We start from the raw sequence: 8,738 nt of genomic DNA on the forward strand, positions 1-8,738 counted from the left end.
GAACCAGTGCCGCTTTGCCGCAAGAAGGAACCAGAACAACAACAACGGCCGCCTCTACAACATGACTGCCACAGAAGCACAAGAAGCACCTCAGGCCATGCCAAGTATGTTGTCCTATTAAATCATATCGCCCAATCTCTCTTAGGAACCTAACTTTTCTTAAAATCTCGGGACGAGATTTGTTTAAGGGGGAAGGGTTTGTAACACCCCAAATTTTAAAACAAAGAGAAAATGAATGTCCTTTTTTCAAAAATGAGAACCAACAAAAACTTTTCTTACATAGAGTGCTATGCAGAGTGCTCATACCTAATACTTGTGTTTTGCCATGATGAGTGTTATTATGCCTATGTGATAAACCCTAAAACCCTAAAGTGATCAAGTGAAGATCACCAACCAAATAAAATAAAAGAGAAAGAAATCAAATAAGAAAAACCCTAAACCCTAACCTTCTCAAAAATCATTTGGATCTTTTTTTTGAGGAACCAAAATAAAAGAAAAAGGCATATGCAAGCCTATGGCTATTTTTTTTTGCAAATATTAAACTTTGCTTTGTCTACCTTGAGTAGATGATTTTGAAATACCTCAACAAACCTAATTTAAGGCTTACCACTCAAATCTTGGTGAAACCAAAATACAAAACAAAAATCAAATAAAGCATATGCATAGAGGCATATGTGGCACTTAGCCAAAATATCAAATCTTGACCTAGGCACCCACTTTGCCCCAAAATGGTTTGAACCCTTTACCCAAACCATTCTAACACCAAATAAACCTCACACTTGCTTAAGTGAAGCAAAGAAAAAGAAAAGAATAAAAGTTAGAAAATCACAAACCCTCACATATGGCTTATGCCATTTTTCTAACTCTTTGACCTAGACCATTTTGGTCTTCACCATTAGTTGTATGATGTTTCTAAACACTTATTACAACTTTTTGAATCAAAGAAACACAAATCAAATCAAACCCAAACTCAAATTTTGGCTCACATATGATAATGGCCAAATCTGCCAATTATAGCCTGGTCACCACTTTGAGCCTCTGTAACTCAAAATTTTCAAACTAAACCTTGCTAACTCTTTGCACCTCATCCAAGACAACATCAAGGTGAACACTTTTTGTAAAGATCACCATGCCAAATTCTTTCTAGATCAATAGCTATGCTCATCCAAAGTTGCAACATTTTAATAGGTGGAACAATCTCACACTTGGCCAAATTTGCAAAACTTTGAATTTAACAATTCCACCACCACACTCCATCACCTCTGGTCTTTTCTAACTAAATGAAATACTCACAATTCAAAACTTGCAACCATTTGAATTGAATCAAATTTAAACAAAATTCACAAATAGCATCTATGTGACTATTTGACACTATTTAAAATAGTGCTCTACACAAACCTAATCTACACCACACTACTCTAACTGGTTCCCCTGCCCCCTCTCACCCTTAATGACAAATAGAAACCCTAAGGAGGGCTAGGCATGTCATGGACATGGCCATGCCAGCCATGGACACCATGTCCACCCAACCCCTCTCTCCTTCCTTCCCCAACCCTGGCCACCGTGCCAATGCTTGCCACAACACCCTACTGGATCGCCTAGAGCAAGCCCTGGTCGAGCAGGAGCTCGACAGCCACCGGAACGCGCGCGCCCAGCACGGCGATGCCATGCCGAGGACGTCGCACGTGTGCACGCCCGCAGACGCCGCTGGACACGCGCCGCCTCGCCACCCTACGCCCTGCTTGGACCCCCTGTGAGCGAGTTGAGCACATGCATGACACCGCGATGCCGCCAGACACGCGCGCAACACCAACCCGTGCCCGCCGCCGCCGGAGAAGGAGACCCCGCCGCAGACGCGCCCGACGCGGAAGCAAGGTGACCAAACCATGCCCTGCCCGACCAAGCTGTCGCCACCCAGAGGACCGCCATGATGCACTGAGCAGTGCGCCGCCCTCGCCTAGCTAGATAGCTCGCCGGAGAAGCCGCGCCATGGTCGACTTCTTCACTGCCCCGCAGCACCCTCGCGTCGCTATAAATAGAGCACTCCCCTCGTCGATCCAAGCACACCATCGCCTTCCCCTCTTCTCACTCGACCACCTGAGCCACTCCACTGCCTCGATTAGCCACCGCCGCCGCCCAATTGAAGCCTCACTGCCCGTGACCGCCGCCGAAGCTCGCCGTCGATTGGAGCCGCCCCAGGACAAGCCGACGGTACCAGGAGCTTCGCCGTCGTCGACATCGTCCTCGAGCACACTGCCCACCCTAGCTGGAGCCACGGTGAGCTCTCCGACCCCCTAGTGCCGCCGCGCCAGTGAGCTTCTCTCGCCGGCGACGACGATGAACGAGCGCCGTTCGATTTGATTCTAATCCAACGAACCACTTTAAAACGTACCGCTTCAGGATTTAACAGCCACTGACGCGTGGACCCCACGCTGTCAGCAAGCCCACGCGTCTGTAGACCGTGGTGGGCTGGACTGGGCCGTTTTAATTCGAACTGGCCCAGTTTCGTTTTCCCGCCGGCCCTGTTAATTCAAATTGCATTTAAACAAATCCAAACATTTTCAATACTGCCCAAACTTTGAAAATCCATAGATTCAAATTGGCTTAACCAAATTCAATGAATTTTATATGGTTGGAAAGCTAGTAAAAAGATCTACAAAATGGCACTGGTCCCCTGACCAGATTAGTTGTAGAATTAATCTGATAAAAAGAAGAAGGCAGGGACTTTTCCCTATTTAAATAATTATTAAAAATCAACTAAAATAGATATTAAGTTATTTCCAACTCTAATAGCTCACATTTGACTTACACTAATTGTTTATACAAGAAAATGGTGTGGTCACTTTGCATGATCATGCCCTAGTTTAATTAATGGACAATATGACTAGTTTATATAATTGATATTGTCCAAAACTATTATGCAAATCATATGAAGTCTTATACTTCATTTAAATCTTGTCTCCAATGAATTCATGTGATGTTTGGACCCCTGGCCAAACTCTCTTAGATGAATTACTTGGAGATTTAAATCATTTGTAGCTTATTAAATAGTATGAGGAGGTCTACCTCATTTAAATCATTTTCTCAAATGAGGATAATGAATGTTTGACTTAGGTCAATATAGGTTCATGTATGATTGTTTGAGAAATTAAATCTTAAGAAGATTTCAATGAGAGGAAATTATTTCTCAAAGACCTTATGGAAACTATCATTTACATATTAAATGAGAGGAAATTATTTCTCCTCAAGCAACACAACCAATGCACCCTAATTAGTTTAATTATGTGCTTAGAATAGTTTGTGTGATTATATGTGATGTTTGGAATAGCCATTGAATTAGTTGAGTGATTATACTCGTATTTAAATTTAGACGCTAGCACCGGAGAATACCCGGAAGAAGAAGGTTGCTACCAAGAGGAGGAAGAGGAAGGCTTTGAGAACTACCAAGGCAAGCTAATATTCTTGCAAAGTGCAAAGCCCCTTTGGGGCAAGGCACCATAGTCTTTCTTTTCTTACCATAAGCCTATCCCAAGTTTCTACCTTACAAGATTTTACTTGTTTTCTAAAAGAGTTACTTTTATAGTTAACTTTGGTCTGAAATAAAGGAGGTTACTGGAGTAGTTAATATAGTCTCAAGCTAGCCAAGCAAGATTAGCACCCCTCATGATTAGTGCTAGTGCTAAATATTAAAACTTGACTACTCTAGATGGGAACATGTGACTTTGAAATGAATTTGGAAACTTTGGAATGATGAGTCATTCCATTGAATGATTTTTGAAGGTGAATATGACCAAGAGAAGATGGTGATTTTTGATAAAAATGATATTGGTTTGGATGCGATACCTTTCCAATAATGAGTACCCCCACAATACCTGATTATGGGTAGGGCTTAACTGGAAATTTATGCATCTTAGTATGAGTTCCCTCTAAACACACATCATAGGGGTTATGCCGAGGCTGCCTCCGTTGTTGAGAAATGATGTGAATTAAGGTGAATTGTACGGCCAAGCCCTGTGCAGTTCCCAGGTTGACAGTTGGTCTTCACTGGGAGGCCAAGCTCATGGGTAGAGGTGCTCATACTAGGGTATGTAAGTGAAAGGTTACGGTTAATGATCTGCGTACTGAGTTACGATGATTCGAGGTAATCCCGACGGATGAGATCAAATGTTGTGGCACAAGTGTGCAACCTCTGCAGAGTGTAAATCTATTCGAATAGCCGTGTCCACGGTTACGGACAGTTGGAAAGGCCATACAGTTGTCCAATGTCAATCTTTGAAAATGATGATGAATTGAATTGAGAAGTGGTGAATTGAATTGAAATCACCACTTGAATGGTGGGAATGACACTAATATTCCCACTTGAGTTAGTTAGCACTTGAATAAGCTTTTTCGCAAAGACTTATGAACTAAAACTAGCTTTATGCAAATAAACTAGAACTTAGCAAACCTTACTAGAAATGTCTAGCACTTACATTAGTATTAGTTTGCGAGTACTAGAAGTACTCACGGCTTTGTCCCTGGCTATTCAAATGGCCAGAGTATGAAGATGAACAAGGAGATGACCAGCAGGACGCCTATGACAACTAGGAGTCTTCCGACGTCAAGCGTTGGCCTGTGGACTAGAGAGTCCTTGTATCTTACGCTTCCGCTATGAACTTGTGTTTGTTCGTTGATCAATAGATCAACTATTCGTGTAATATGGATGATGTGATTCCAATTGTAAGACAATATGGTTTGTAATGAATGATGACTATGATACTTAACTATTATGCCTCGCAACAACAATAATCCTGGGATTGCGATGTATGACATAATAGGCATCCGGACTTAAAAATCCGGGTGTTGACATAGGTCTTGAGGAGGCGCCAATGAGTGAACCAGTAATTACATATGTGCGGAATGGGCCCCTCGTCGAGCCTGCGCAGGAAGAGGATCTACCTCAACAAATGAAAAAACTGCTAAATTGGTACAAGGGTTACATAAAAAATAAAAACGCCAAAGAATATATTTATGCGGAAGTTAGACATGAGCATCACTTCAAACATTACTATGTAACAATTCATATGAGTGAATTGTTCCAGCTTTTCAATCTGCGCGAGCTCGACAAATCTATCATCAGTTGCTACGTTCTGTAAGTGATTTATTTCTACCCCATCTCGTTCATTGCCTGCACTATATATATGTCCTAACTATATTGTTGTGTACGCTATTATGCAGAATGAAGATTAAGGAATGCAAAGTAAAGAACATCCATGATGTTGGGTTCATTGACCCACACATCGTTAATGGATATGTGTTAGAACATCACCCCGCCGGCGTGGAGGAAGACCTGTGGCGGTTTTTTAGAAAACAGGAACTCAAAAGTGATATTCTATTTCCTTACCATTTTGGGTGAGTGTTTCTGTCTTGAGCACATTCTCTTTTGTTTACTCCATGCATGGTATGTGGCTAATCGATGAGTTATGCATGACTGTGCATGTATCGTGTCCGCAGGTTCCACTGGATTCTGCTAGTAATTCAATTTCACGACTCCACAGTTCTCGTCCACGACTCTCTGAATATGGATCCAAAGCTTTGGGCCAACATTAGAAAAATGATGCAGAAGTAATTATTTTCATTCATTTGCGCTCTATATCGATCGGCCTATTTCGTTCATTTCCTAATATCAAGTAACTAATAACTCTCTTGTTCATTTAATTTTCTTTGCCTCGTAGGGTTTGGAGACGGTTCGTACATGAAAAGGTCGGTGAATTCAAAAAAGAGCTACAATTTAAAAGGTCAGTGGCTGGGACTGGGGATATTCAGCCAGCGGGGACCAATCTATGTGGATACTATGTCTGTGAGATGATCCGGAGATACACCTCTGAGCGGGTTCCGTGTGATAACAATGAGAAGAGGAATAACCTCCGGAAGATGCTTAGTCTAGAAGCTCGCTTCCGACCACTTCAAGAGGAACTAGCTGGATGGTTCACGAGGGAAGTCCTCCATCCTAAAGGAGAACACTATGTAGAGGACGTAGAACTTCATATGCATTAAATTATGTATGGAAACTTGTTCAAAATTGTATATGGTCATCCGATGATATTGAATATATATTGTATATTCCTCTTGAATTCTTTTCGGTTCTAATTTCAAATTTGATTGAAATTGTACATTCATATGCATGTATGTAGTACCGTAGAATATGTGAAACTCCTTCAAAATTAAAATAAAGCACAAAAGAAATAAAACAATACAAATTAAAAAGAAAACAGGTTTAGGGGGGGGGGGGCTAAAACCCTAAACCTGCGGCGGCCTTTAGTCGCGGTTGTCCAGAAGAACCGCGACTAAAGGTCCTCCGCCCCGACGGTCGCCTGGCGCCCACATGGACGGGCCTTTAGTCGCGGTTCGTAAGCAACCGCGACTAAAGGGGGGAGCCTTTAGTCGCGCTTATTTGGTCGCAGTTGCGCAACCGCGACTAATGGCAGTTGCGAACCGCGATCAAAGGCCCTTTTTCCACCAGTGTCTGGTCGTAGCGGCAGCGGCTGCTCTGCTGAGCGCATGGACGTACTGGTACGTACGCTACCAAACATACGCTACCAAACATGCGCTCAAAAATAGAAAATGGGCCTTGCACAACTCCACTTAAGCCCACCTATTAAGGCCCGTTTCACCTCTCTTCCTCCTCACGAACGTAACTGTCCTCGATGGAAACAAATCACTCTCGTTAATGGCTGCTCCTTTCTACAGAAGTCATAGGAACCGATCGGGGCTGCTAGGTAACCTGCTCCACATCAGGATAGTAGGGGCTCCCGTCCCTGCTCGCATCTATGGTGGTCCGCCAGTGCCAGCGGGAGTGCAGCTTGATAGACTTCCAAGTCTAAGGCATATATGAAAATTTGGGGCCCCCAAAAATCTGGGGCCCTGTGCGGCCGCACAAGTCGCACTCCTGCAGGCCCGGCCCTACACCACACATAGGTTTGAGTGACCTCGACAGATAGGCTAGGCAACATGATATGAGCAAGAAGCATAATCACATATAGTTGAGACTTTGAGATAGAGATCATACCCATATGGTGATATAGAATACCGAATACCATGAATTACACACCATATATTAATGCATAGTATCAACATATAAAATACCGAAATCCATGACTCACATAATAAGCCATACTCCAAGCACACATAACATAGTTCAACACAAATGAAAGCAAAATGTTGAACAAATAAAAGGGACACAAGCTCTCAAAGAGTGATAAAGGCATATGCTTGTGTCCTCCCATGCAAATCCCGGAGAAACCCTACATAGAACAACTTCTCCCCCTTTGACATCAAAACGCCAAAAAGGGAGAAGAGCGATGCTAAGCGTCCCAAGAGTATCATTCCGAGCCCGAGCCTGACTCAGACTTGTCCTCATTGTCCTCAACGGCCGGTGGAGTAGCGCGAGAGATTCCGCTCCTCAACATACTCTGCTCGATCTCTGACCAATGAACCTGTGAAGAGTGCCAGCTGCTGTAGGAGGGGTGCACAGGAGGCTGAGGAGGAGGACCTTGCTCACCACTAAGCTTATGCAGCATGACCGCCTGTGTATGCTGGATATCGGCATGCTGACGTCTAGCCTGGAAGTTCTCCTTGTGTATCTCAATGTTCATGTAGAGGCCATTCCTTTGGAACCAGTTCAGCTTCTTTACCTCCTTCTAAATATGAGGAGAGGCAGCTGAGCGGGCAGGCTCGGTGCCACTAACACAGGCATCACCCATAAAGGACCCAGCCGTAGGGGCAGGAGGGGTGTCAATCTTCCTCTTCTGATAGGTCTTCTTCACCCTATGTTCAACTCAAGGGTACTCACTCAAATCCTCAGTCACCACTGTGTTGTCAATGAGCAGCTGAATATATGGAGCATAGGGCATGGTAGTCCTACTCACCATCGCATCGTGTATCTCGTGGAAGATATAATCCATAACATCAACAGTGAAGTCCTTCTCCTCCTCATCTTCAGCACACTCACCGGCAAGAGAAAGAAGGCTCGCCAGTGCTCCATGAATGGCATCACAGTTCCCTCCACTTGGGGCAATGTTGTCCCGGAAGAAACGAAGAAGTTGATCATAAAGTGGAAGGAGACCAGTAGTGGTGCCAACTTTTCCATGCTTAGAATAGAGATCAAAGAGTGAGTCCTTGTCAGGGGCTATTGGACCATGGAGACGATGGCCAGCACAGAAGGGATATCCAAGAAGCTTAGCAAACTTGTGAAAGTTGGCTTGACAGGGAGTAGTGCCAGTCATCCACATCATGGTGCGTTCCTCATCCTTTTTGAATGCAAGAGTGGAGAAAAACTGTTGAATAAGAGGAACATTGTAGTCATGATGCAGTCGCATCAGCTTATATATGCAGCCCCATTTGTTCAGTCACCCACACAGCATCCGCAAAGTGATCCTTCTCAGCAAGTGTATCCAGAGTAAGAGGATGCATCGGTCTCACTTTGTCCATCTTCTGATAAATGTCTTTGTAGATAAACAAATGCTCAGTGCACCAGAAACGAGTGTCCTCATTCTCCAAGTCCCTCTCCACATCCTCATACCAGTTGCATACTCAATGGAGTCCATATCCTTGTAGTTGATCCTCAAGTCCTTTCCTTTCCGGCCCATGGTGGCGTACTTCCTCGGAGCAGAATGGCTAATTTCTTGGTCTTTGCGAGGGAAGTGTCTCGTGCGCGAGCTACCTGTGAGATGAAATAGATGGATAGCATGGGACGAGTG

The sequence above is a fragment of the Lolium perenne genome, chromosome 7 (assembly GCF_019359855.2).
Source record: "Lolium perenne isolate Kyuss_39 chromosome 7, Kyuss_2.0, whole genome shotgun sequence".
NCBI classification, from domain to species: Eukaryota; Viridiplantae; Streptophyta; class Magnoliopsida; order Poales; family Poaceae; genus Lolium; species Lolium perenne.